Source organism: Balaenoptera acutorostrata, chromosome 16, assembly GCF_949987535.1.
Source record: "Balaenoptera acutorostrata chromosome 16, mBalAcu1.1, whole genome shotgun sequence".
In the NCBI taxonomy this organism is placed as follows: domain Eukaryota; kingdom Metazoa; phylum Chordata; class Mammalia; order Artiodactyla; family Balaenopteridae; genus Balaenoptera; species Balaenoptera acutorostrata.
Genome location: NC_080079.1, coordinates 19,424,862 through 19,451,697, shown reverse-complemented (window position 1 = coordinate 19,451,697; position 26,836 = coordinate 19,424,862). Strand labels below are relative to the sequence as shown.

At 36.4% G+C, this 26,836-nt stretch overlaps 1 protein-coding gene across 5 annotated transcripts in view; it reads left to right on the top strand.

Moving 5' to 3' along the window:
- SHOC2 (SHOC2 leucine rich repeat scaffold protein) overlaps positions 1 to 26,836 on the top strand; it is a 103,552-nt gene that overhangs the window by 28,424 nt on the left and 48,292 nt on the right. Inside the window, exon 2 of one of the 5 annotated variants that reach the window (XM_057530406.1) lies at positions 7,068 to 7,132. The exons of the other annotated variants lie outside the window; for them this stretch is intronic. The gene's annotated coding sequence lies outside the window, so the exon portion shown is untranslated. The remainder of the gene's footprint in view (positions 1 to 7,067; positions 7,133 to 26,836) is intronic. 5 annotated transcript variants of the gene reach the window in all.

Sequence of the window (26,836 nt, the reverse complement as noted above, 5' to 3'; positions counted from 1 at the left end):
TAGTTGATAAACTTCTCAACCTATCTAAGCTGAGGTAACAAGTCTTACACCATTAGGACTGGGGAGGCAAAAGCAGAGGGAGTGGAGATTTGCTTTTTGGGAAAGGGTTTAGCTGAAGTCTTGATGACAGATCTGTCTTCCTTCAGTACTGCTAGACTGTGGCACATGCAGACACATAACTTCCTTTCCAGATAAGTCAGGCTCAGAATGCATATCTGTTTCATCACTATCCTCCATGTGGTGCTTGTAAGATCCTAGATGAAGAATTTGTGACAGAGTCCAAACTCTTTTAGCTCAGTATCCATGGCCCTTTATGATTTGCTCTCAACTTCCATTTCTTTACCTCATTCCCTGGCATTTCCTCTTCTTATCTCTCTCTCATAACCTCCAACTCCAGTGTCTTTTCCAGAGAGAGGGGTAAGCACTTAAATGAACAGTTTGAGAGTATATTCTTTTATTTTTTTCTGTGTTCCTACACAGATGTGTAACTCTCACATACATTTATATTTTTCTTCAAACAAACAAAAAGTGCCAAGTCAATCATATTATGAAGAAGCCACATTTTCAGAAAGTCTGTACTGGATTGTATGCCCATCAGCAGTCTGTGAGGGTGTAACTTTCTCTGTGTCCTCACCAGCATGGTTCTTTTTTATTTTTTAATCAATTTGATAGATATAACATTATTTCTCATTGTATTTGTTGAATAAATATTCTTCTAATAACTAGTGAATATGTCTTTCTAGATCTTTCAGACAGCCAGGAGAGGAACTCAAGGTTCATTTGAGCATTTGCTTCAAAATGAAAACATAACTTTGGACTCTATGAAATCCACTTGTCAAACATTGGGTTAGCATACTATCTTACCTCGTCTTTACCTTGAACTACAGCTTAGAAACCACCATCCCAAATTTGATGTTTCTCAATCCTTTGTGTATAAATGTATGTATGTATGTATTCACAGACCATATACATTCACAGACCTGAACTACAGCTTAGAAACCACCATCCCAAATTTGATGTTTCTCAATCCTTTGTGTATAAATGTATGAATGTATGTATTCACAGACCATATACATTAATTTGTATGTTTTGAAACTTTTACACATGGAACCATTCTTTACAATTCTGCAACTTATATTTTTTTGTCTTTTTTTAAAAAACTTTTAATTTTATATTGGAGTATAGTTGATTAACAATGTTGTGTTAGTTTCACATGTACAGTGAAGTGATTCAGTTATGCATATACACATACCTATTCTTTTTCAAATTCTTTTCCCATTTAGGTTGTTACATATTGAGCAGAGTTCCCTGTATATAGTAGGTCCTTGTTGGTTATCCATTTAAAATATAACACTGTGTACATGTCAGTCCCAAACTCCGTAACCATCCCTTCTCCCCACCCTTCCCCCCAGTAACCATTAGTTTGTTCTCTAAGTCTGTGAGTCTGTTTCTGTTCTGTAAATAAGTTCATTTGCATCTGTTTTTTAGATTCCACGTATAAGCAATATCATACGATATTTCACTTTGTCTCTCTGACTTCACTCAGTATGATAGTCTCTAGGTCCATCCAGGTTGTTGCAAATGACATTATTTCATTCTTTTTTTTTTTTTTAGTTATTTATGCTGGGGGGTTGGAATACTCATCTTTACTTTTTTTTTTTTTAATATATTTATTTATTTTTGGCTGTGTTGGATCTTTGTTTCTGTGCGAGGGCTTTCTCTAGTTGCGGCGAGCGGGGGCCACTCTTCGTCGCAGTGCATGGGCCTCTCACTATCGCGGCCTCTCTTGTTGCGGAGCACAGGCTCCAGACGCGCAGGCTCAGTAGTTGTGGCTCACGGGCCCAGTTGCTCCGCGGCATGTGGGATCTTCCCAGACCAGGGCTCGAACCCGTGTCCCCTGCATTGGCAGGCAGATTCTCAACCACTGTGCCACCAGGGAAGCCCATTATTTCATTCTTTTTTATGGCTGAGTAATATTCCATTGTATATATGTGCCACATTTTCTTTATCCATTCCTCTCTCAATGAACATTTAGGTTGCTTCCATATCTTGGCTATTGTAAACAATGTGGTAATGAACATCAGGATGCATGTATCCTTTTGGACCATGGTTTTTTCTGGATATATGCCCAGGAGTGGGATTGCAGGATCATATGGTAGCTCTGTTTTTAATTTTTAAGGAACCTCCATACTGTTCTCCATAGTGGCTGTACCAATTTACATTCCCACCAACAGTGTAGGAGGGTTTCCTTCTCTCCACACCCTCTCCAGCATTTACTGTTTGTGGATTTTTTGATAATAGCCATTCTGATTGGTGTGAGGTGATATCTCAATGTAGTTTTGACTTGCATTTCTCTAATAATTAGCGATGTTGAACATCTTTTCATGTGCCTCTTGGCCATCTGTATATCTTCTTTGGAGAAATATCTATTTAGGTCTTCTACCCACTTTTTGATTTGATTCCTTGTTTTGATGATATTAAGCCACATGAGCTGTTTGTAAATATTGGAGACTAATCCATTGTCCGTCACATCATTTGCAAATATTTTCTCGCGTTCTGTGGGTTGTCTTTTCATTTTATTTATGGTTTCCTTTGCTGTGTAAAAGCTTTTGAGTTTAATTAGGTCCCATTTGTTTATTTTTGTTTTTATTTCCATTACTCTGGGAGATGGATTGAAAAAGATATTGCTACAATTTATGTCAGAGAGTGTTCTGCCTATGTTTTCCTCTAAGAGTTTTATGGTGTTCAGTCTCACATTTAGGTCTTTAATCCATTTTGAGCTTGTTTTTGTGTATGGTGTTAAAAATGTTTGTAATTTCATTTTTTTAACACATAGCTGTCCAGTTTTCCCAGCACATTTATTGAAGAGATTGTCTTTACACATTGTACGGTCTTGTCTCCTTTGTCATAGATTAATTGACCATAGGTGCGTGGGTTTATCTGTGGGCTTTCTGTCCTGTTCCATTGATCTGTATTTCTATTTTTGTGCCAGTACCATACTGTTTTGATGACTATAGCTTTGTAGTATAGTCTGAAGTCAGGGAGCCTGATTCCTCCAACTCTGTTTTTCTTTTTCAAGATTGCTTTGGCTGTTCTGGGTCTTTTGTGTCTCCATACAAATTTTAAGATTTTTTTGTTCTAGTTCTATGAAAAATGCCAGTGGCATTTGATAGGGATTTCATTGAATCTGCAGATTGCCTTGGGTAATATAGTCATTTTGACAATACTGACTCTACCAATCCAAGAACATGGTGTATCTCTCCATCTGTTTGTGTCATCTTTGATTTCTTTCACCAGCATCTTATAGTTTTTGGAGTACAGGTCTTTGGTCTCCTTAGGTAGTTTATTCCTAGGTTTTTTATTCTTTTTGATGTGATGGTAAGTGGGATTGTTTCTTGAATTACTCTGTCTGATCTTTCATTGTTAGTGTATAGCAATGTAACAGGTTTCTGTATATTAGTTTTGTAACCTGCAACTTTACCAAATTCATCGATGAGCTCCAGTAGCTTTCTGGTAGCATCTTTAGGATTTTTGATGTATAGTATCATGTCATCTGCAAACAGTGAGAGTGTTAACTGCTTTTCCAATTTGGATAACTTTTTCTTCTCTGATTGCTGTAGCTAGGATTTCCAAAATCGTGCTGAATAGAAGTGGTGAGAGGACATCCTTGTCTTATTCCTGATCTTAGAGGAAATGCTTTTAGCTTTTCACCGTTGAGTATGATGTTAGCTGTAGGTTTGTCGTATATGGCCTTTATTATGTTGAGGTATGTTTCCTCTATGCCCACTTTCTGGAGAGTTTTTATCATAAATGGGTGCTAAAGTTTGTCAAAAGCTTTTTCCTGCATCTGTTGAGATGATCATATGGTTTTTATTCTTCAATTTGTTCATGTGGTGTATCACACTGATCGATTTGCGGATGTTGAAAAATCCCTGCATCCCTGGGATAAATCCCATTTCATCTTGTTGTATGATCCTTTTAATATATTGTTGGATTTGGATTGCTAGTATTCTGTTGAGGATATTTGCATCTGTGTTCATCAGTGATATTGGCCTAAAATTTTCTGTTCATGTGGTATCTTTGTCTGGTTTTGGTATCAGGGTGACGGTGGCATCATAGAATGAATTTGGGAGTTTTCATTCCTCTGCAGTTTTTTGGAACAGTTTCAGAAGGATAGGTGTTAGCTCTCCTCTAAATGTTTGATAGAATTCACCTGTGAAGCTATCGGGTCCTGGACTTTTGTTTGCTGGAAGTTTTTAAATCACAGTTTCAATTTCAGTGCTTGTGATTGGTCTGTTCATATTTTTTATTTCTTCCTGGTTCAGTCTTGGGAGATTGTACCTTCCTAAGAATTTGTCCATTTCTTCCAGGTTGTCCATTTTATTGGCATACAGTTGCTTGTAGTAGTCTCTTATGATCCTTTGCATTTCTGTGGTGTTAGTTGTAACTTCTTGTTCATTTTCAATTTTATTGATTTGAGTCCTCTTCCTTTTTTTTTTCTTGATGAGTCTGGCTAAAGGTTTATCAATTTTGTTTTTCTTTTCAAAGAACCAGCTTTTAGTTTCATTGATCTTTACTATTGTTCTCTTTGTCTCTATTTCATTTATTTCTGCTCTGGTCTTTATGATTTCTTCTAGTAACTTCAGGTTTTGGTGTTCTTTCTTCAGTTGCTTTAGGTGTAAGTTTAGGTTGTTTATTTGAGATTTTTCATGTTTCCTGAGGTAAGATTGTATTGCTATAAACTTCCCTCTTAGGACTGCTTTTGCTGCATCCCATAGGTTTTGGATGGTTGTGCTTTTGTTTTTATTTGTCTCTAGGTATTTTTTGTTTTCCTTTTTGATTTCTTCAGTGATCCATCGGTTGTTTAGTTGCATGTTGTTTAGCCACCACATGTTTGTGCTTTTTACATTTTTTTCTTATAGTTTATTTCTAATCTCGTAGCATCATGGTTGGAAAAGGTGCTTGATATGATTTCAATTTTCTTAAATTTACTGAGGCTTGCTTTTTTTTTTTTTTGGCTGTGTTGGGTCTTCGTTTCTGTGTGAGGGCTTTCTTTAGTTGTGGCAAGCGGGGGCCACTCTTCATCACGGTGCGTGGGCCTCTCACTGTTGCAGCCTCTCTTGTTGCGGAGCACAGGCTCCAGACGCGCAGGCTCAGTAGTTGTGGCTCACGGGCCCAGTTGCTCTGCGGCATGTGGGATCTTCCCAGACCAGGGCTCGAACCCATGTCCCCTGCATTGGCAGGCAGATTCTTAACCACTGTGCCACCAGGGAAGCCCGAGGCTTGCTTTTTGTGGCCCAGCATGTGGTCAGTCCTGGAGAATGTTCCTTGTGCACAGGAGAAGAACGTGTATTCTGTGGCATTTGGATAGAATGCTCTATAAATATCAATTAAGTCTATCTGGTCTGATGTGTCATTTAAGGCCTGTGTTTCCTTATTGATTTTCTGTCTGCATGATCTCTCCATTGATGAAAGTGGGGTGTTAAAGTCCCCCACTATTGTTGTGTTACTGTTGGTTTCTCCCTTTTTGGCTGTTAGTATTTGCCTTATTTATTGAGGTACTCCTATGTTGGGTGCATATATTTTTACAATTGTTATATCTTGTTGTTGGACTGATCTCTTGATCATTATGTAGTATCCTTCTTTGTCTCTTTAACAGTCTTTATTTTAAAGTCTATTTTGTCTGAAATGAGTATTGCTATTCCAGCTTTCTTTTGATTTCCATTTGCATATAGTACCTTCTTCCATCCCCTCACTTTCAGTCTGTAGGTGTCTCTAGGTCTGAAGTGGGTCTCTTGTAGACAGCATATATACAGGTCTTGTTTTTGTATCCATTCTTTGTTTTTTGGTTGGAGCATTTAATTCGTTTACATTTAAGGTAATTATTGATATGTATGTTCCTATTGCCATTTTCTTAATTGTTTTGGGTTTGTTTTTGTAGGTCTTTTTTCTTCCTTTTCTCTTTTGTTTTCTTCTCTTGTGGTTTGATGACCATCTTTAGTGTTGTGTTTGGGTTGCTTTTTCTTCTTTTGTGTGTGTATCTATTGTAGTTTTGGGGTTTGTTGTTTCCATGAGGTTTTGATATAGCAGTCTGTATATGTACAAGGTTTGTTAAAGTTGCTGGTCTCTTCCTGCCTAGAGAAGTTCCTCTAGCATTTATTGCAAAGCTGGTCTGGTGATGCTGAATTTTCTTAGTTTTTGCTTGTCTGTAAACCTTTTGATTTCTCTGTCAAATCTGAATGAGAGCCTTGCTACATAGAGTATTTTTGGTTGTAGGTTCTTCCCTTTCATCACTTTAAATATATTGTGCCACTCCCTTCGGCCCTGCAGAGTTTATGCTGAGAAATCAGCTGATAACCTTGTGTGAGTTCCCTTGTATGTTATTTGTTGTTTTCCCCTGTTGCTTTTAATATTTTTTGTTTTTAGTTTTTGTCATTTAGATTACTATGTGTCTTGGCATGTTCCTCCTTGGGTTTATACTGCCTGGTACTGTCTGTGCTTCCTGGACTTGGGTGACTGTTTCCTTTCCCATGTTAGAGATGTTTTCAGCTGTTATCTCTTCAAATATATTTTGAGGTCCTTTGTCTCACTCTTCTCCTTCTGGGACCCCTATAATGTAAATGTTGGTGTGTTTTAATGTTGTCCCAGAGGTCTCTTAGATTTTCTTCATTTCTTTTCATTCTTTTTTCTTTATTCTGTTCAGCAGTGATTTCTATCATTGTGTCTTCCAAGTCACTTATCCATTTTTCTGCCTCAGTTATTCTGCTATTGATACCTTCTAGTGTATTTTTCACTTCAGTTACTGTATTGTTAATCTGTTTGTTCTTTTGTTCTTTTAGGTCTTTGTTAAACATTTCTTGCATCTTCTTGATCCTTGCCTCCATTTTTTTCCCAAGATCCTGGATCATCTTCACTATCATTATTCTGAATTCTTTTTCTAGAAGGTTGCCTATCTCCACTTCACTTAGTTGTTTTTCTGGGGTTTTATCTTGTTCCTTCATGTGGGACATATTCCTCTGCTGTTTCATTTTGTCTAACTTTCTATGATTGTGGTTTTTGTTCCCCAGGCTGCAGGATTGTAGTTCTTCTTGCTTCTGCTGTGTGCCCTCTGGTGGATGAAGCTATCTAAGAGGTTTGTGCAAGCTTCCTGACTGGGGGGAAGAGGTGGTGGGTGGAGCTGGGTCTTGTCCCTCTGGTGGGTAGGGCTGTGCTCAGTAAAACTTTAACCCACTTGTCTGCTGATGGGTGTGGCTGTGTTCCCTTCCTGTTGGTTGTTTGGCCTGAGGCGACTGAGCACTGGTGCCTACAGGCTGTTTGGTGGGGCTCATGGTGGCCTCCAGGAGGTGAGGGTCTCAAGCCAATGAGTACTTCCCAGAACTGCTGCTGCCAGTGTCTTTGTCCCCACAGTGAGCCACAACCACCCTCTGCCTCTGCAGGAGATCCTCCAATACTAGCAGTTAGGTCTGGCCCAGTCTCTTAAGGGGTCACTGCTTTTTTCCCCTGGGTCCTGGTTCACACTAGACTTTGTGTGTGCCCTTCAGGAGTGGAGTTTCTGTTTTCCCCATTCCTTTGGAAGTCCTGTGATCAAATCCTGCTGGTCTTCAAAGCCAGATTCTCTGGCAACGACTCCTCCCGTTGCCAGACCCCCAGGCAACTGGGAAACCTGACATGGGGCTCAGATCTTTCACTCCAGTGGGAGAACTTCTGTGGTATAATTGTTTTCCAGTTTGTGGGTTGCCCACCCATGGGTATGGGATTTGATTTTATCGCGATTGCACCCCCACTATTGTCTTGTTGTGGCTTATTCTTTGTCTTTGGATGTAGGATATTTTTTTTGGTAGGTTCTAGCATTTTTTTGTGGATGGTTGTTCAACAGTTAGTTGTGATTCTGGTGTTCTTATAAAAAGGGGTGAGTGCACATCCTTCTACTCTGCTATCTTGAGCTAATTCTGGAAGGAATTTTCTGTTTTTTGTCTTTTTGTTTTTATTGTTTACCATCTCTTCTGAGATCTGTTTCTGTTGCTTCCTTTAGGTGTAGTGATTTATTTTTCCATTGGGTAGTGTAACCTTGCTGCAGTGGTTCCTTGTGCAAATATAGAAGTTTTCATACTGTAAATACCTAGAAGTAGAATTGATAGATCAAATGGGTTTACTTGGACATTTTCTAATTCATCAAATTTTTGCCAAGTTACTCTCCAAAGTCGTTTTGACAATTGATACTTTTACCAGCAGAGTGTGAATTCTCACAGCTCCACTTTCTCCCATGTTGGTTTTAGCAGACTTTTTCACCTAACCTGATGGCAGTTATAGCTTTTCATATTTCTCTAATTACTAGTGCTATTGAGTATTTAATGGCCTTTTAAATATCTTCTGTGAATTGCCTGCCCACTTCTTAGTGCAGTATTTGCCTTTTCTTAGAAATCTGCTAAGTTTTTTTATATTTTCTAGACTCAAATCCTTTTTTAGAAATGAGTTACAAAGATCTATTCCTAGTCTGTAGCCTGTTCTTTTATTTTGTTTCTATTATTTCTAATTAACCTTTTAAAAGTTGTTACATGATCACAAACTTAGAAGTTTGGAGTTCAGTAAAATAACCTGTTTTTCCCCAAATTAACTGAGAGTAAGTTGTTCATCTGATGCTCCATCATCCCTGAGTATTTTAGCAGCAGTTCTCTATCGTTTTGGCCTTAGAACAACTTCACAGTCTTAAAAAATTTAGAACTTCAGAACTTATTTATGTAAGGGTTATATTTACTCATATTTACGTATTAGAAATTAAAATCAAGGAATTTAAAAATTAATTTTTTAAAAGACATATTACATGTAACAAATAAAAATTTTTATGAAAAATAACTACTTTTCACAACAAGTGGATTTGTTTCACATTTTTTGCAGATTTCCTTAATGTCTTCCTTAACAGATAATGGCTGAATTCTCATAATTGCTTCAGTCTGTTGCAATATGTTATTTTGGCTGAAGAATATGAAGAAAATCAGTCCTCAAACATATATGTAGTTGGAATATTTTAATAGCCTTTTTAGGTAATTGAAGGTATTCAATGATAACTGGTTTAAAATGGCAGTGATAAATAATTTCTTGAAGATTAACTGCAATGTAGAATTTAAACCTATATTAATGAACTTTTTCCCCCTAACTTTTTCTTTAGAAATAATGATAGACTCATAGGAAGTTGCAAAAATAGCACTTCACTCAGCATCCCTTAATGTTAGCATCTCATATAATTGGAGTACAATATCAAAACCAGGAGATTGACATTGATGCTATACTGTTAACTGGACTATAAGACCATATTCGGTTTTTTGCCTTCTTTTAGGTGTTTTTGTGTGTGTCTGTGATTCTGCATGTTTTTATCCCACGTATAGATTCACAGTTAAGATATGGAATGATTTCATCACCTCAGAGGAACTCTCCCTCTCTACCTTGTCCTTATCCCCTGAAAATTCCTGTTCCATTCTCCATCTGTATAGTTTCATCAGTTCAAAAAATGTTGCATAAATGGAATTATAAAGTATGTAAACTTTTCAGATTGACTTTTTCATTAAGCTTAACAGCCTTGAGATCCAGCCAGGTTGTTGCATATATCAGTAGCTCATTCCTTTTTTTACTGAGTAGTGTTGCCTTGTGTGAATGTACCAGAGTTTAACCATTCACTCACCAAAGGACATTTGGATTGATTCCTTTTTTGGGTGTGTGTGGGGGATTACAAATAAATGGTATGAACATTGGTGTACAGGTTTTTTTAAAAAAATACTATTTATTTATTTGGCTGTGCAGGGTCTTAGTTGCGGCACGCCGGTTCTTCGTTGCCATGTGCAGGATCTTCATTGCTGCGTGCAGGATCTTTAGTTGTGGCGTGTGGGATCTTTTAGTTGCGGCATGTGGGATCTAGTTCCCTGACCAGGGATTGAACCCAGGCCCCCTGCATTGGGAGCACGGAGTATTTATTTATTTATATTTTTGGCTGCGTTTGGTCTTTGTTGCTGCCTGCGGGCTTTCTCTAGTTGCGGTGAGCAGGGGCTACTCTTCATTGAGGTGCGCGAGCTTCTCATTGCAGTGGCTTTTTTTGTTGAGTGTGGGCTCTAGGCGCGCGGGCTCAGTAGTTGTGGCGCGTGGACTTAGTTGCTTCTGCGGCATGTGGAATCTTTCCAGACCAGGGCTTGAACCCATGTCCCCTGCATTGGCAGGCAGACTCTTAACCACTAGGGAGTGCAGAGTCTTAATCACTGGACTGCCAGGGAAGTACAGGGTTTTTGTGTGAGCACAAGTTTTCATTTTTCTGAGGTAAATGCCAAAGAGTGAAATGCTGGATTATATGGTAGGTATGTGGTTAGTTATAAGTAATCACTAAACTGTTTTTTCAGAATTTTTGTATTCACCTCTGTTTTACCTTCCCACCAGCAGTATACAAGATATTTGACTTCTCTGCATTCTTGTCCGCGTTTGATGTTATCACTATTTTTTATTTATTTAAGGTGCTCTGACAGAGTGTAGTAATATTTCATTGTGGTTTTAATTTTCATTTCCCTAATAGCTAATGATGTTGAACATCTTACTTGTGCTATTTGCCATATGTATCTGCTCTTTGGTGAAATGTTTATGTCTCTCTTCTGCCCATTTTCCAGTTGGGTTGTTTTTTTAATGTTGAGTTTTGAGAGTTCTTTATGTGTTTAGATGTAAGACCTTTGTTGAATATGAGGTTTTCAAATATTTTCTCCCATAGCTTGTCTTTCCATCCTCTTAACAGGGTCTTTTGCAGTGCAAAATTTTAAATTTTTAATGAAGTTCAGTTTATCAATCTTTTTCTTTTATGGGTTGTACTTTTGGTGTCATGCCTGTGAGATCTTCACCTGGCTCTAGGTCCCAAAGATTTTCTCATTTCTTTACTTCTCCAACTTTTATAGGTTTACATTTTATATCTAAAAAAATCATAATTTTGAGTTAGCTTTTATTTAATTAATTTTTGTACAGTGTGAGATTTAGATTGAGGTTCTTTTTTTTTTTTTTTTTTGAGGTTCTTTTTTTATTTATCTCCTTCCTTCCTTCCTCCCTCCCTCCCTTCCTCCCTCCCTCCCTCCTCCTCCTCCTCCTCCTCCTCCTGTCCTCTCCCTCCTCTCCTCTCCTCTGCTCTTTTCTTTTCCTTTTGGCCTATGGACGTTCAGCTTTTCCAGTGCCAACCTGTGGACTTTTCATTCCATTAAAAAATGGTTCATTCATTTATCTTGTAATTTGAGTGGCTCTGTTACCCATTTGTGATTTTCGAATCATCGTAAATTAGTCAACTGGAAAATACTGGTTTATTGAGTTATGTTGATTCCCTAAACGTTGGCACACTTTATAGTACAATATTTAAAAAAATCCACATTTGTTAATAATGCCGCTGATCTCATCAGAAAAGTCTTTAAATATTGAGTAGCTTTTCAAGCTCATGATAGAGGATACGTGTTTTCTAAAGTTCTGATTTTTGTTTTTAACTCTAAGTTTGTCATTGGCAACAAATATTCTCAGTTGTTTTCTATGAAGTGATGGGCTCACTTGCTTCATTTTTGAGAAAATGTCTGCCAAATACCTGGGTCTGTAGAGCTATGTATTCTCCTTACCTGGCTCAGGTTTGATAGTCCATATCAGGCAACTTCTAGTAACACCTTCCTTGGCTTACAGGGGCTCTGACTTCCTTTGCTAGGGAATTGGACACCCTCTTGTGTGGACACTTTTCTCATCTGCTTGGGATTCTAATTCCCTTTGTGGTTTTTTCATAGATTATTTAGGAATGTGGTTTTTAATTTCTACATACTTGTGAATTTTTCAGATTTCTTTCTTCTGTTGATTTTTAATTTTATTACTTTGTGGTTGGAGAATGTATCTTCCATTTTACTTACAAACTTAAAGTTCTATGTTCCAAAATATAGTTTGTCCTAGAGAATGTTTTCTGTTCACTTGAGAAGAGTGTGAATATTCTGCTGTTGTTTGGTGGAGTATTGATAAATGTCTCTTAGGCCTAGTTGGCTTATAGTGTTGTTCAGGTGTTCTATTTCCTTGTTGATCTTCTGTCTGGTTCTACCCAGTATTGAAAGTAGCGTATTGAAGTCACTATTATTGTTGAATCATCTGTTTTCTTCCTTCAATTCTGTGAGTTTTTACTTAATATATTTTGATGCTCTATTAGGTGAATATGTGTTTGTAATTGTTTTATCTGCTTGATGGATTTACCCTTCTATTGTTATAAAATGTTCCTTGTCTTTAGTAATAATTTTTGTCTTAAAGTCTGTTTTGTCTGGTTAGTATTGGTGTGGTATACCTTTTTTCATCATTTTACTTTCCATCTATTCATGTGTTTTAATTTAAACTGTATCTCTTGTAGACAGCATACAGTTGGATCACTTTTTTTTTAATCCATTCTACAAACTAATGCCTTTTAATTTGAGGGTTTAATTTTATCTATTTACATTTAGTTATTGATAAGGTAGAATTTGCACCCTGCTACTTTGTTTTCTGTGTGTCACATCTTTTTTGTTTCTCTATTCCTCCATCACTGTCTTCTTCTGTGTTAGATATTTTTTAGAGTACTTTTAAAATTCTTTTGTCGTTTTTTAGTGGCTGTCCTACAATTAACATATTAAGTCATAAGAATCTAGTTTGGATTAAACCAAGTTAATTTCAACAGTCTACTTAAACTTTGTGCCTATATAGGTAGCTCCACTCCCCCCCCTTTTGCTGTTATTGTCATACAAAATTACATCTTCGTACATTGTGTGCCCATCAACACATTTATAATTATTGCTTTGTGCAGTTCCCTTAAATTGGATAGGGGAAAAAAGCTATGGGCAAGAAATACATTTATAGTGTCTTTTATATTTATTTTTGTGGTTACTTTTGCCAGTGCTCTTTCTTTATTTGTATTTGAGTTATTGTCTAGTGCCCTTTCATTTCAGCCTGAAGGACTCACTTTAGCATTTCTTGTAGGGCAGGTCTGCAACAAATTCTTTTAGTTTTTGCTTATCTGGGAATGTTTAAATTTTACCTTTATTGAAGGGTAGTTTTGCTGCATATAGAATTCTTGACAGTTTGTTTTTGTTTGTTTGGTTTTCCTTTCAGAACTTTGAATATGTCTTCCCACTGCCTTTGGCCTCCATATTTTCTGAAAAGAAATGACTTGTGGAAGTGACTGTTAATCTTCTTATGTCTCATACATGATGAGTCGCCTCTCTTGCTGCTTCCAAGATTTTTTTTTTGTCTTTGTCATTTAGCAGTTGGTAAGGATGTGCCTATGTGTAGATCTCTTTAAGTTTATTCTGCTTGGAGTTTGTTCAGCTTCTTGGAGGTGTAGGTTAATGTTTTTCTTCAAAACTTGGAAGGAAATTTTTGGCCCTTATTTCTTCCAGTGTTTCTGCCACCTTCTCTCATTGTCTCCTTCCAGGATTCTATTTATGTGTATTGTTATTTAAAATGTTTACTTGATGGTGTGCGTAGATCTCTGATACTCTTTCTTCATTCTTTATTCTTTCTATTTCTTCTATCTTTTTTCTTTCTATTCCTCAGTGGATAATATCAATTGACCTATTTTGAGTTCATTGTTTTTTCTGCTTGCTTATATCAGCTGTTGAACCTTTCTAGAGAATTTTTCATTTCTAGAGTTCAAAGTTATTGTACTTTGAACTCTAGAATTTTATTTTTTTAGTAACTTTTTTCCTCTTTATTCACATTCTCTGTTTGATGAGACATTTTTCTCTTGCCTTCCTTTAGTTCTATAGACATGTTTTCTTTTAGCTCATATTTAAAATAGCTGGCTTAAAGTCATTGTCTAGTAAGTCCAACATCTGAATTTCCTTAGGGACAGTTTCTGTTGTTTGCTTTTCTTCCTGTGTTTGGGCCATTCTTTCTTATTTCTTTGCCTATCTTGTAATTTTTTATTGAAAAACTATGTTTGGACATTTAAAATACTAAATGTACTTTTAAATAACGTGAGCATCTTAGATAGCATAAAAATGTCCAAATAACGGACACTTTAAATAACAAAATGTGGCAATTATGGAAATTAGATTTTGCCCCCTTTCTGGGGGTGTTTATTGTTCCTGCTTATTGTGGTTGCTGTTGGTTTAGTAACTTTTTGAACTAATTCTGTTTCGTGTGGCCACTGAAGTCACTATTTGGTTAGCTTAGTGGTTGGCTAATGATTGGGCAGAGATTTCTTTAAATGCCTGAAACCAGTAAATCTCCCAGTCTTTGCCAAAGAACTCTGTGTGTATTAGGGCATACCTTCAGCACTCATCCAGGCAGTTAACTGCCTTAGCTGTTGCTTCCTGCTTGTACACAGCTCCAAAGTTAGTTTGTCAAAAGTGATACCTTGGGGCCTTCTCAGGTCTTTGCTGAGCATACACACAGCTCTAGCCATGCACATAGCATTAAGCATGTACATAAGCTTCTAGATTCCCAGGAACGTGGGAGCTTTTCAAAGTTCCTATGATATCTCATTCTCGGATTTTCCTTTCAAGCTTTTTGATTAGTCTGTTTGCCCCAACTGTTGTTCACTGCCTTAAGCAGCTGTGAGGATAAAATACTCGCCTGTAATTGTTTTCAACAAACGTCTCTTGGGGAAAAGGTCTTTTGCTCTGAGTAAGTTCTGAGTCAAGTCAAATACAGATAGTGTTGCAAATGGGGTCTTTCCAGCAGCCACCAGACAGGTCAAATAGTGATAATTTGGAGGGGTTGTTGGTGAATGAAGCTTTGTATGAGCTCCAGCTTTGTTCTGTTCCGTCTGGTGTCTGCTAAGCTGAGCTGGGAATGTGGACTGTAATTTTTCAAGGCTGTCATGGATTTGGAGAGCAGGGGAAGGGACTAGGGCAAGTTAAAATGTCACAAAGCTTGTTGTTCTTACTGAGATGCTTGCTTTCTTTTTCTTTCTGTAAATGCATCCTGGGTGCAAGCTCTTGGCTAATTTTGAGAGTTCTGATAGAGTTTATTCCAACTGTTTTTGCCAGTTTTCTTGCTGTTTTCATGGAGGAGAGAATTTTCAGAGTTACTTACCATACTGTTTTCTCTGATGTCACCTCCACTTGGCTTTGACATCCTGTGCTGACAGGCCTCCATGTTTGGAAGTCCTCCTCCACTCCACCTCACCCAGACTTTGACTCCCCCTGCCAGACAACTCTGTGTGGATGACCTCTTCACCTTGCTTGGACTCGTAACTTTCCATGCCACCTACCCCTTAACCACCCACCCCTCCATGTAGACATGTTCCTCACCATTCTTAGATTCCAGTATCGCACACTGGTTTGTCACCACCTGTGGATGCTCTTCTCATCCCAATAAGACTCTGATTCTCCATGCTGAGCCATCTCCCTATGAGGATACCCATCCCCACCACACTTGAACTCTAATACCTCTTGTGGGTTGCCAGTACATGTTGATACCCATCCTGTCCTGCTCAGGCTCTGATACCCTATACTGAGCTGCCCCTTGTGGGATTGTCTTTCTCATCTCACCCAGGCTCTGAAATCTAAGATGCAGTGGATCTTCTATGCTTATACCCTCTTTAATCTGCTTGGGCTCTGACTCTTTCTGCTGTGGGACATTTTGATTTCTCACCTCCCATGATCACTCGGGTGGATGCCCAACTTGCTCTGCAACATTCAGTTGCTTTAGTATTGAATTGTTCAGGATGCAGAATAGATGTGCTTAATTTTTTGACACTCAACAGTGTTATTACAGTTTTACTAAAGAAATAAGAAAAACACAGATCCTAAAAGGAACAAAGAGAATATATAAAAGACAAGTATACTGCTGTTGTGAAAGTTAACAAGAATTTGAAGTGTAAAGATTTACTTAGGAACTTAAAATAAAACCGGTAATGTTTTTAAAAATCATGTTATATAGTGACAGACATTCATAAGAGCTCCTCCCAGGAGGAGGAGGCTAGATACCTAGCCTAATCAGAAGAATATAAGAAAGACTTTCTGGCGAAAGTGATTCCTAGAAGTCTCAAAAGATGTTTATGGGTTCATCTGGAAAGGTGGTGCCTGGAAAAGGAACAGGTGTGAATGGGGAAGACATACAAGCAGAGGAGGAAACAGCAAGAGTATAGGTATGGATACAGGAAGCAGTACCTTCTTTTCAGGAAACAGAATACTGATGAGGATAGTATATACAGGGTATGGCCAGGGAGACTAGGGAGTAAATGTGGAGAGGAGGAAAAGATCATCCCCACAGAAGGAGTAGTCCGAACAAAGATATGGTATATGAAAGCATTTTAAGCCTACTGTGTCAGTAGTATGGTAAGACTGGAATGGAGAGTGTATTAAGGGTACAAAAGGTAAACATGGAAAAGATAGATGGGAGCCTGATCATGGAGAAACCTAATGTGTGTTTATACATATGTGTAGGTATATGTATGTGTACTTATTTGTGTGTGTGTTCAGTAGGGGAGTGACTTCAAATCAGTGATTTAGCTTGAAGATGCTTAGTCTGGCATCACTGGTTGGGATGGAGAAGGGGTTGCTGTTTAGAATTTATAGTCAGGGAGATGAATTTGGAGTCTTACGTAATAGCCTAGTGAAAGTTAAGAATATGGTAAGAGTTGTGGGGATTGGGCACAATAAGAACTAACGGAGTTTGAGACGCTTGGGAATTGATCATTCGAGGAAGCCAGAGGGAAAAGAAATAGAAAAAGCTAAAACTTGGTGTAGAGATTGGATTATTGTTTAGGATTTAAAATTAAAACTATGAAGAGGTAATTGGTTTAAGAAATGCTGAGGTGGTCGAAGGAGAAATTAACAGCAAGCTCAGATCCAAAAGTGGGACTTGTGACCCAAGTTGTTAAGATGTTAAGAATTGATTGATTGGCAGCCCTGGAGTGTAAGAGTCTTACATTGTGAGGACACATGGGAAAATGACTGAGCCCTGAAGACAGTGAACACAGAGGAGAATGCAATACAGAACTCTAGTGGGTAGAGGGGAGAAGTGTTTGGAACTTTAGTGACTTGAGAATGGCATGAGAAAAGGCTAAGTTTATTTAAACCTTAGCCCTCATGTATAATATGGACAGCAGAGATTTGATATAATCAGTGGAAGGTTAAAAACTGAGAGGATAAACCAACATGAAGCCAGTGACTTATGATTAGAGGCTAGTTAGCACCAAAAGACTAAGAGTGTTCCATTTATGAGACTTTGTTCCCCTTACATAAAGGAAACAGCAAGCTATGGATTTCAGTATGTTGCTCCCTTTGTGTGTCAAGCAGGTTTCAGCTAAGGTTACTCACTATTTTGTTAGGTTTCCCAGAGATTTCTACTTGTTGTTATAGGATGAAAAAAATTAAGGAATATATGAATTGGAATGTTTTCATTTTAAAAAAATTGAGCATATCAGTTCATTGTAATTCAGCATTGTTCTTTTTTTCCTTCTGCATTAGTCTGCTTTGCTTACTTATTAGTACAATATGTTGCTAGTTAATTTTATCTTTTATGCATGGCATCATTAATTCAGGTGCCCAGTGAGAACTAGATAAAAGTTTATTTAGATGATGATAGTGTCCTTTTTATGTAAAAAACACTCACTGTTTTCTCTTTCCTCACATCTCCCTTGGGGTTTTCTTGGCAGTATTTCCTTTCAGGTCCAGAGTTTGGACAGAAGTTTTTGAATTCATAATTAGAATGTTTCCTTAATTCTAGGGAATAGTAATAAATGGATTAGAAATATGAGACAAAAAGTAATCTTTTCAAGTCAGTACTTGCAGGATATAAAAGATATTTTAGGATAATTGTTTTCAATTATATGAAAAAAATTTATTAAAATTCTCTGCCTTTCTGTTTCCTCTGTTTCTGTTTTTCAGTGTTCCCCAAACAAGTTGACAAACAGCTGTGACAGAAGCAATCTTAAAATAAACAAAAGTCTCTTAAGTTGAATAGTATATGTCATAATATCACTCAATGAAATCCTTTGTATCTTGTTATTGTAGTGGTAACTCTTGATAGGTGTGGGAAATGACACAATTCTATATTGTGCCTTCTATATTTTTCATTTTAGTTTTTGTTTTATTGAGGTATAAAAGGTATTTTGAAACTGATCATTTATATTTACTAAAGAGGAAGGAATTCTAAAAAATTATTATCTGGGTTTTTTCATTTGTTCTTTCATTTATGTGGTAAATGCTTAATGGGCATCTAGTATTGGCCAGGTTCTAGGCTCTGAATATACAGCTGTAAACCAAACAATCAGAAGTCCTTGCTTTCAGAGAGCTCACATTCTTGGGGGAGAGGGAGACAATAAACAAAATCAATCATTAAGTATATTTTTTGCCAGGTAGTGAGTGCTGCAAAGAAAAATAAAGCAGAGGAAGAAGAATAGGAAAGAGATATTTCTATTTTATATGTTGTAGTCAAGAATGAGATATTTAAGTAGGGAGCAAGCAATGTGGATATTTGGGAGAAAGGACTATATAGAGAGAGAAAGGACTAGAGCACGAAAGGCTCTTGAAGGTCAGAGTAAGAGCCTGGGAAACAATCAGATTTTTTAAAGTAAAAGAGTGACATAATCAGGCTTAACAGTTAAATGGATCATAGTGATTGCTAAGAGAACAGTCTGTTAAGGGGATAAAGATGGAACCTAGGAGGCCAGAAGGCTACAATCCAGGCAAGAGGTGATGAGGGCTTTTAAATGCGGAGGTAGTAAGAAGTGGTTGGATTCTTGGTAGATAGAGCAATGGTGTTTTCTGATGGATTGGATGTCAGATTGAGTGAAAGAAAAGTCAAGGAAGCCTCCACGGTTTTTGGCCTGAGCATTTGAAAGGATGCTCTTGCCATTTACTGAGATGGAGAAGAAGACTGAGGAGATGGGACACATTCAGGAGTTCAATTTAAGTCATCTTAATTTGAGATGGTTGTTACATATCCAAGTAGAGATGCCAAATAGGCAACTGGATACACAGATCTCTGGAGTTAAGGAAAAACATCCAGGTTGGAGATGGTATTTGAGCATTGAGAGCGTGTAGGTAGCATTAAAATAATGGGACTGGGTGAAATCATCTAGTCCCTACTAGAAAGTGAGTACAGACAGAGAAGAGATGTGAGTCCTGGGATTTTCTAATGTTTGGAGATTGGGAAGATGAGAAGGAACCAGCACAGGATACTGAGGAGTGCCAGTGAGATAACAAGGGAGAGTGGTATCCTGGAAGCCAATTGTAGAGTGTTTCAAGGAGAGAAGGATGAGCAGTCTTGTTAAATGCTGTCGATAGTTTTGAGTAAGACAAGGATGAGGAACTGACTGTTAGACTTAGCAGTGTGGAAATGCTGAAAGTTTTTTATTAATATGTCAAAATATAAACTGAAAAATATTGTCTGCTTTTATGTGAAGAGGAAAAGGAATATACTCATGTTTAGAACTAGAATTATTTGGGGCAGGAGTCCTTAGTAATAAGTTGGTTCAAAACAAATAAAATTTGTGATTTTCTGGTTCTGAGCCTACATGAAAAAAAAAGGCTGCTATAGCCTAAAATATGATCTAGCTAATAACATACAGCATTGACATTGTGTCCAAATCAGCATAACTTTTCTTAAGTTGTGAGCTCCCAGGGAACAAAAACTCTGTTTCCTCAATTCAGTTAATATAACACTTAACATGGTACCTAACTTTGTGGGAAGATACAAATAAGTGTGATTCTTGTAAATGATTTTAATAAGTTAAATTCATATGTATTTATATAGGAAAGAATTTATAATAATTTACTCAAGTAGCTGGATATAAGTGGAAATAACTTATCCATTAGATATGTATGTATGGTATAGTAGAATGCGGTAGCAGAAAGATTCCTAGAAAGTAAAGCTTTGGTTCATTCCTGCCTCTGCCACTCATTGACTCTGTGTTGAATAAGGAATCAAAGACTTGGCTATCTAGAATCATCTGTCAGTACCTAGTTAGGTGACAAGGAAATGTTTATGTTGGCATTAAAAGGATAGTAAAGTCATCTTCTGTGCAATGATTTCTTAAAACACTTTTCTCTTTGAAATTAAGTTTAAATATCTGATTTCATTCTTTTAATATAGGTTATATAGTCTTAGTTTGTAAACTATAAATAAGTTCTGAATTTATCCATACTATCAGGGATACTCTCTCCATTTGACTTAGTCATTTAGCTCATATTTATTCAGCATCTACTATATTCCAGATACTGATACAGATGCTAACAGTGTATCTGTGAAGAAGACAGACAAGGACTCTTTATCTTATGGAAGTCTTATGGAGTAAGACTTCTTTCAGGGGACCTCGGGGAAAAATAGAATTTTTTAACGAAGAAACACATTATCTGAGGTTATCTCTTGCTCTGTCTTCTGTAGTTTTTTGTTTCAACCAGTACTTAAGAGCAGATTCTTTCAGCATTGAAAAAGTTCCGCTCTCATTGAACTTACATGCCAGTTGGGGAGAGGGAAGAGTATAAAGACATATAAGAAATGAGTAAAATACTTTCGTATAATTTAGAGCTCATTGTCATGATAATCGTAGGCTATGACAAGAGTTATAAATAGTGGAAATAGGCTTATTAAGTATATGGGTAGCATGACGCTTAGATAAAAATTACTAAATTGAGGGCTTTGTAGAGTCACCTGTGTAGTTTCATCTACTGTCCATATGTGCCTAATTGCCTGAAGTGGCTTCTGTGGGCTCAGCAGGTTTTTACAAAATCCGTGACTTTAAAGACCACCCTGCTACACCAGGCTAGCCCTGGTCTGTTCACATAGAGAGGCAAGGGTCTGGAGAGAGAGAGCAGAAGCGTGCAAGGCCTCTTGCAGTCTAAATTGGTACAAAATTGTTTTTGTCACATTCTATAGGCTAATGAAAGTTCAAAAGGCCAGCTCAGGTTGAAGGCATGGAGAAACAGCTTCTAGCACCTAAGTTTTCCCTCGGGCCTTATTTTCTGTGAAACTCAGACTATGAGATTGTCTATCACGCTACAGTTTTTTTTTTTTTTCTTTAGCCAATGTCCTTGAATATGCTTAAATTTTTTTTGGTATAAGTACTATTAAGCTAGGATTAATAAAAATAAAACAATACAACACTGTAAATCAACTATATTCCAATAAAAAAATTTTTTTAATTACATATAGTCCCATTACCTCCACAATAAAACAGTCCATTATTTTCCAATTTTCTTTTCTAATGCTTTTCCATATATATAAAACATTTTTCAGTAATTCCTCCTTGACTACTTATCATAATATATTCTGCATTTTTTTCTTTTTTAACCTAACCCCAACATGATAGTCATTACCACTACTGAATTATCTTCAAAAATTTTCCTGTTAGTTTTATAATTTTGTGCAGTATATAAAAGAGATGAATTCTTTGATTTGTTCACTCAAAAAATATTTGTCATATGCCAGGCATCATTGTAGTCTTCTTAAATACAAATACGAATAAAATATGGAATTGACCTAAAAAAAACAAAAACAAAAACACCCTGCTTCTTCAGATACAACTGCTTGCAACTTGTGGTCTGTGGTACTTTTGCTAGTTTTATATCTTTGTGTTTCATCAAGAGCTCTTTGTCCTAAAGTTTCCCTCACTGCACTCCCACTTAAATTTTTTCTTTTTGCTTATAGTCCAGTCAGTTGAAATATGTACCTTCCCAAATCAAGTGATATCTATGAATGGGTATATTTTTTTTATCTTATACTGAACAAGATTGAGAGAATCTTTTCCCAGCCAATTTGAATTGCTTATTCACTTATTTTAAAAAATTTTGATTTTCAAAATATGCTTTTTTCAAATGTGCTTTTTAAACTTTCACTTATTTAAGAAAAGCCAGTATACTTCTTTGTAATCTACATATGGTAGATTTGTATCGTCCATTGTATTTTATTTTTTACATTTTTCTTTTGAAATAATTTTAGACTCATAGAATTTATAAAATTATTAGTACAGAGAGTTCTCCTGTACCCTTTACTTACTTTTCACCAATGATAACATCTTACATAACTGTAGTACAATTATCAAAACCAGGAAGTTGACGTTGGCACGATGCTGTTAATGAAACTACAGCTCTTGTTTGAGATTTCACCAGTTTTTCCATGCAGTCTTTTTTTGAGGGGTGGGGGTTCATAGTCCTATGAAATTTGATCACGTGTAGATTCTTATAACCACCAGTAACCACCACCACAAAGTACAGAACTATTTCATCACTTCAAAGAAGCTCCCACATGCTACTCCTTTATAGTCACACTCTCACCCTAGTCCTAAGCCATGATAACCACTGATTTGTTCCCATCACTGTACTTTTGTCACTTAAGAATATTGAACAGAATCAGGTAGTATGTAACCTTTTGATACTTTGTCACTAACCCCTAATGCCCTTGAGATTCACCCAAGATTTTGTGTGCAAGGATAGTTCGTTCCTTTTTATTGTTGAATAGTATTCCATTGTATGGATGTACCACAGTTTATCAGTTCACCCAGTAAAAGACGTTTGGGTTGTTTTCAGTTTGGAGGTATTACAAATAAAGCTGCTGTGAACATTTGTATACAAATTTTTGTGTGAACATAAGTTTTTACTTCCCTAGGACAAATATCTAGGGGTGCAATTGTTGGGTTGTGTGCTACAAGTGTATGTTTAACTATGAGAAACTGCCAAATTGTTTTCCATAGTGGCTCTACCGTTTTACATTCTTATCAGTTTCTCCACATTTTCATCAGCACTTGGTAACATCTGTATTTTTAAATTTAGCTCTTCTAATAGGTGTGTAGTTATATTTGCATTTTTCTAATGGCTGATGGTGTCCAACATCTTTACATGTGCTTATTTGTTATTTTTATCTTTGGTGGAGTGTCTCTACAAGTCTTTTGCCCTTTTTCTAATTGGATTGATTGTTTTCTTACTGATTAAAGGTGTCCTTTATGTATTCTTGGTACATTTTCTCCCAGGCTGTAGCCTGTCTTTTCGTTCTCTTAACTGAGTCATACACAGTGCAAAAGTTTTTAATTTTGATTAAGTCCAGTTTATCAATTTTTTCCCTTTAATGTTTGTGCTTTTGCTGTCTTATCTAATTAATTCCTTGCCTAACCATAGGTTATAAAGAGTTTCTCCTATGTTTTCTTCTAGAAGTTCTATAGTTTTTTTCACATTTAGATCTTTGATCCATTTTGAGTTAACTTTTTTTATAAGGTATGAGATTTAGGTCAAAGGTGTTTTTCTTGCTTATAGAGGTCCAGTTATTCCAACAGCATTTGTTGAGAGGCTGTTCTCCTCCATTGAGTTGCTTTTGCATGTTTGTCAAAAATCAACTGGACGTTGCGAAATGCTGGCGAAGATGTGGAGCAACAATGCTGGTGGGAATGCAAAATGGTATAGCTACTTTGGAAGGCAGTTTGGTAGTTTCTTACAAGACTAAACATACTCTTATGATACAACCCAGCAATCACTTTCCTTGGTATTTACCCAAATGAGTGGAAAGTTTATGTCTGAACAGAAACCTGCACAAGAATGTTTATAACAGCTTTATTAATAATTGCCAAAACTTGGAAGCAACCAAGATGATCTTCAGTAGGTGAATAGATAAATAAATTATGGGACATCCAGACAATGGAATATTGTGGAGCAGTAAAAAGCTATCCAGACCCAAAAAGAAATGGAGGAAACTTAAATGAAGGTCATTTTTTATTTCTTTCATCAGTGTTTTATAGTTTTAAGCACACATATTCCATATTATATATATACCTAAGTATTTAATTTTTTGGAGTGATTGCAAATGGTATTAATTTTGGTTTCCACTTGTTTGTTTCTAACAAAGAGAAATATGATTGATTTTTGTGTGTTGACCTTGTTTCCTTTGACCACGCTAAACTCTCTTATTAGTTCTATGAGTTTTTTTGAGAATCCCTGCAGTGTTCTACATAGATAATCATTTCATCTCCAAACAGGGACAGTTTTATTTCTTCCTTTGTAATCTGTATCCTGTTTCTTTTTCTTGCCTTATTGCACTGGTTAGTATTTTAAGTACTGTGTTCAACAGGAGTAGTAAAAGCTGTATTGATTTGTTTATATGTCATTGAAGATTTTTGCATCTCTGTTTCTGAGGGCTGTTGGCCTGTAGCTTGCTTGCTTGCTTTTTTTTTTTCCTTATTGTTGTATTGTCTTTATCTGGTTTTGGTATCAGGATAATGCTGGCTTCATAAAATGAGTACTTCCTGGAAGAGACTGTGTAGAATTGGTGTTATTTCTTTTTTAAACCTTTGTTAGAATTCTCCAGTGAAATCATTTGTGCCTAGCAATTTCCTTTTTGGAAAGTTTTAAACTATTAATTCAATTTCTTTAGCAATTATAGATAGGTCTATTTAGATGATCTGTTTAATCTTCTTTTTTTTAAACATAAATTTATTTATTTAATTTATTTTTGACTGTGTTGGGTCTTTGTTGCTGTGTGTGGGCTTTCTCCAGTTGCAGTGAGCGGGGGCTACTCATTGCGGTGGCTTCTCTTGTTGTGGAGCACGATCTCTAGGTGCGTGGGCTCAGTAGTTGTGGCACATGGGCTCTAGAGCGCAGGCTCAGTATTTGTGGCGCACAGACTTAGTTGCTCTGCGGCATGTGGGATCTTCCCGGACCAGGGCTCGAACCCGTGTTCCCTGCATTGGCAGGCGGACCCACAACCACTGCACCACCAGGGAAGTCCCGATTTGTTTAATCTTGGGTGAGTTTTGGTAATTTGTGGTTATCAAGGATTTGTTCTCTTACTATTCTTTTAATGTCTGTGGAGTATTTAACTATATTCTCTGTTTCATTCCTGATATTGGTAATTTGTGTTCCCTCTCTTTTTTTTCTTTGTCAAAGTTGCCAGATGTTTATCAATTCTGTTGATCTTTTTAAAGAATCAGCTTTTGGTTTTATTGATTTTTCTTTATTGCTTTTCAGTTTTCAATTTCATGGATTTCTGTTCTATATTGTATTTTCCTTCTGCTTGCTTCGTGTTCTTTTTGCCCTTCCTTTTCAAGTTTCTTGATGTGGGAACTTAGATTATTGGTCTGCAGTTTTTCTTCTTTTCTAATGTAATCTAATATAATCATTCAGTAATATGTATTTCCCTTTAAGTACCACTTAAGCTACATCTCATAAATTCTGGTATAGTTTTATTTTTATTCAGCTCAATATATAGTTTAATTTTCCTTGTTACTTTTTTTGACCCACGGATTATTTAGAAGTATGTTGTTTAATTTTCAGGTGTTTGGAGATTTTTGTTATCTTCCTATTAGTGATTTCTAGTTTAGTTCCATTATAGTAAGAGAACATACTTTGTATGATTTCAGTTCTTTCAAATTTAAGATTTTTTATGATCTAAGATAAAGTCTATCTTGGTGAATGTTGCATATGCCTTGAAAAGAGTATGTATTCTACTTTATCAAATGGAGTATTCTGCAAATGTCAATTAAATCCATTTGGTTTATGGTATTTGTTATCTTATATCCTTGCTAACTTTCTGTACTGTAGTTTGTCCATTGCTGAGAAGGGTTTTGAAATCCGTAGTTGTGGATTTGTGGATTTTTCTTAGTTCTATCAATTTTTACTATGTCTTTTGAAGCTCTGTTCTTTGGTGCATACACACTTAGGAAATGTTTTACCTTATTGGAGAAATGACCATTTTCTTTATGTAATCTAATCTCCCTCTTTGTCCCAGGTAGTTTTCTTTGCTCTGAATTTTATTTTGCTATTAATACATCCACCCAAACTTTCCTTGATGAGCGTTTGCATGGTATACCTTTTTCTATACTTTTAACCCTCCCCCTTTGTTATTAAATTTGAATTGAGTTTCTTATAGACGGTATATAGTTGGGTCATGTTTTTAAAAACTCATTCTGACAAATTCTGTCTTCTAATTGGTGTGTTGAGAATGTTTACGTTTAATGTAATTATTGCTATGTTTGGATTTAAATGTGCCAGTTCATAATTTTCTTTGGTGCCCTCTGTTTTTCTTTTTTCTCTTTTTTCTCTTTTCCTGTCTTACTCTGGGTTACTTGAACAAAGATTTCATTTTAATTTATCTGTAGTGTTTTTGAGTATACTTCTTTCTATATTTTTTCTTGTGATTGTTCTAGGAAATACAACATACATTCTTAAGTTATCATAGTCTACTAGTATCAACATTTTAGCACTTCAAATACAGTGTAGTAATCTTAGCATCACTCAGGTCCTTTCACTCTCATTCCCTTGTCATATACTTGTCTCAGTACCTCTATATACATTGACAACCACCTCAGAGATATATTCTTTGCTTTCAGCAGTCAAACATAATTTACAAAACTGAAGAGGAAAAGAATTACCAGTTATATTAATCCATATTATTACTCTTTCCATAGATCTTTCTTTATTCCCGATGTTCTAATTTTCATTCTGTTTCCTTTCTTGTCTGAAGGTTTTCCTTTGACAATTCTTTTAGAGCAGATCTGCTGGCATCAGATTCTCTTTGTTTTCCTTCATCTCAAAATGTCATTATATTTCCTTCATTCCTGAAGAATGCTTATGCTGAATGAAGAAGTCTTGGTTGACTTCTTTTTTTTTTCAACACTTGAAAAATATCACTTCCTTAGGCCTGTTTGATTTCTCATGAGAAATCCATTGTCATTCAAATCATTGTTCCCCTATAGGTTTATGTTGTTTTCTGGCTGCCTTAGTTTTCAGAAATTTGATTATCATATTCTGGGAATGAATTTCTTTGGGCTTTTCCTGTTTGGGATTTGCTCAGCTTTTTGTCTCTATAAGTCCACCCCCGCCTCCAATTTCAGAAGTTTCAGCCATTGTCTCTTTAAATAATTTTTCAGCCCTATATCCATTCTTCTCTCCTTCTG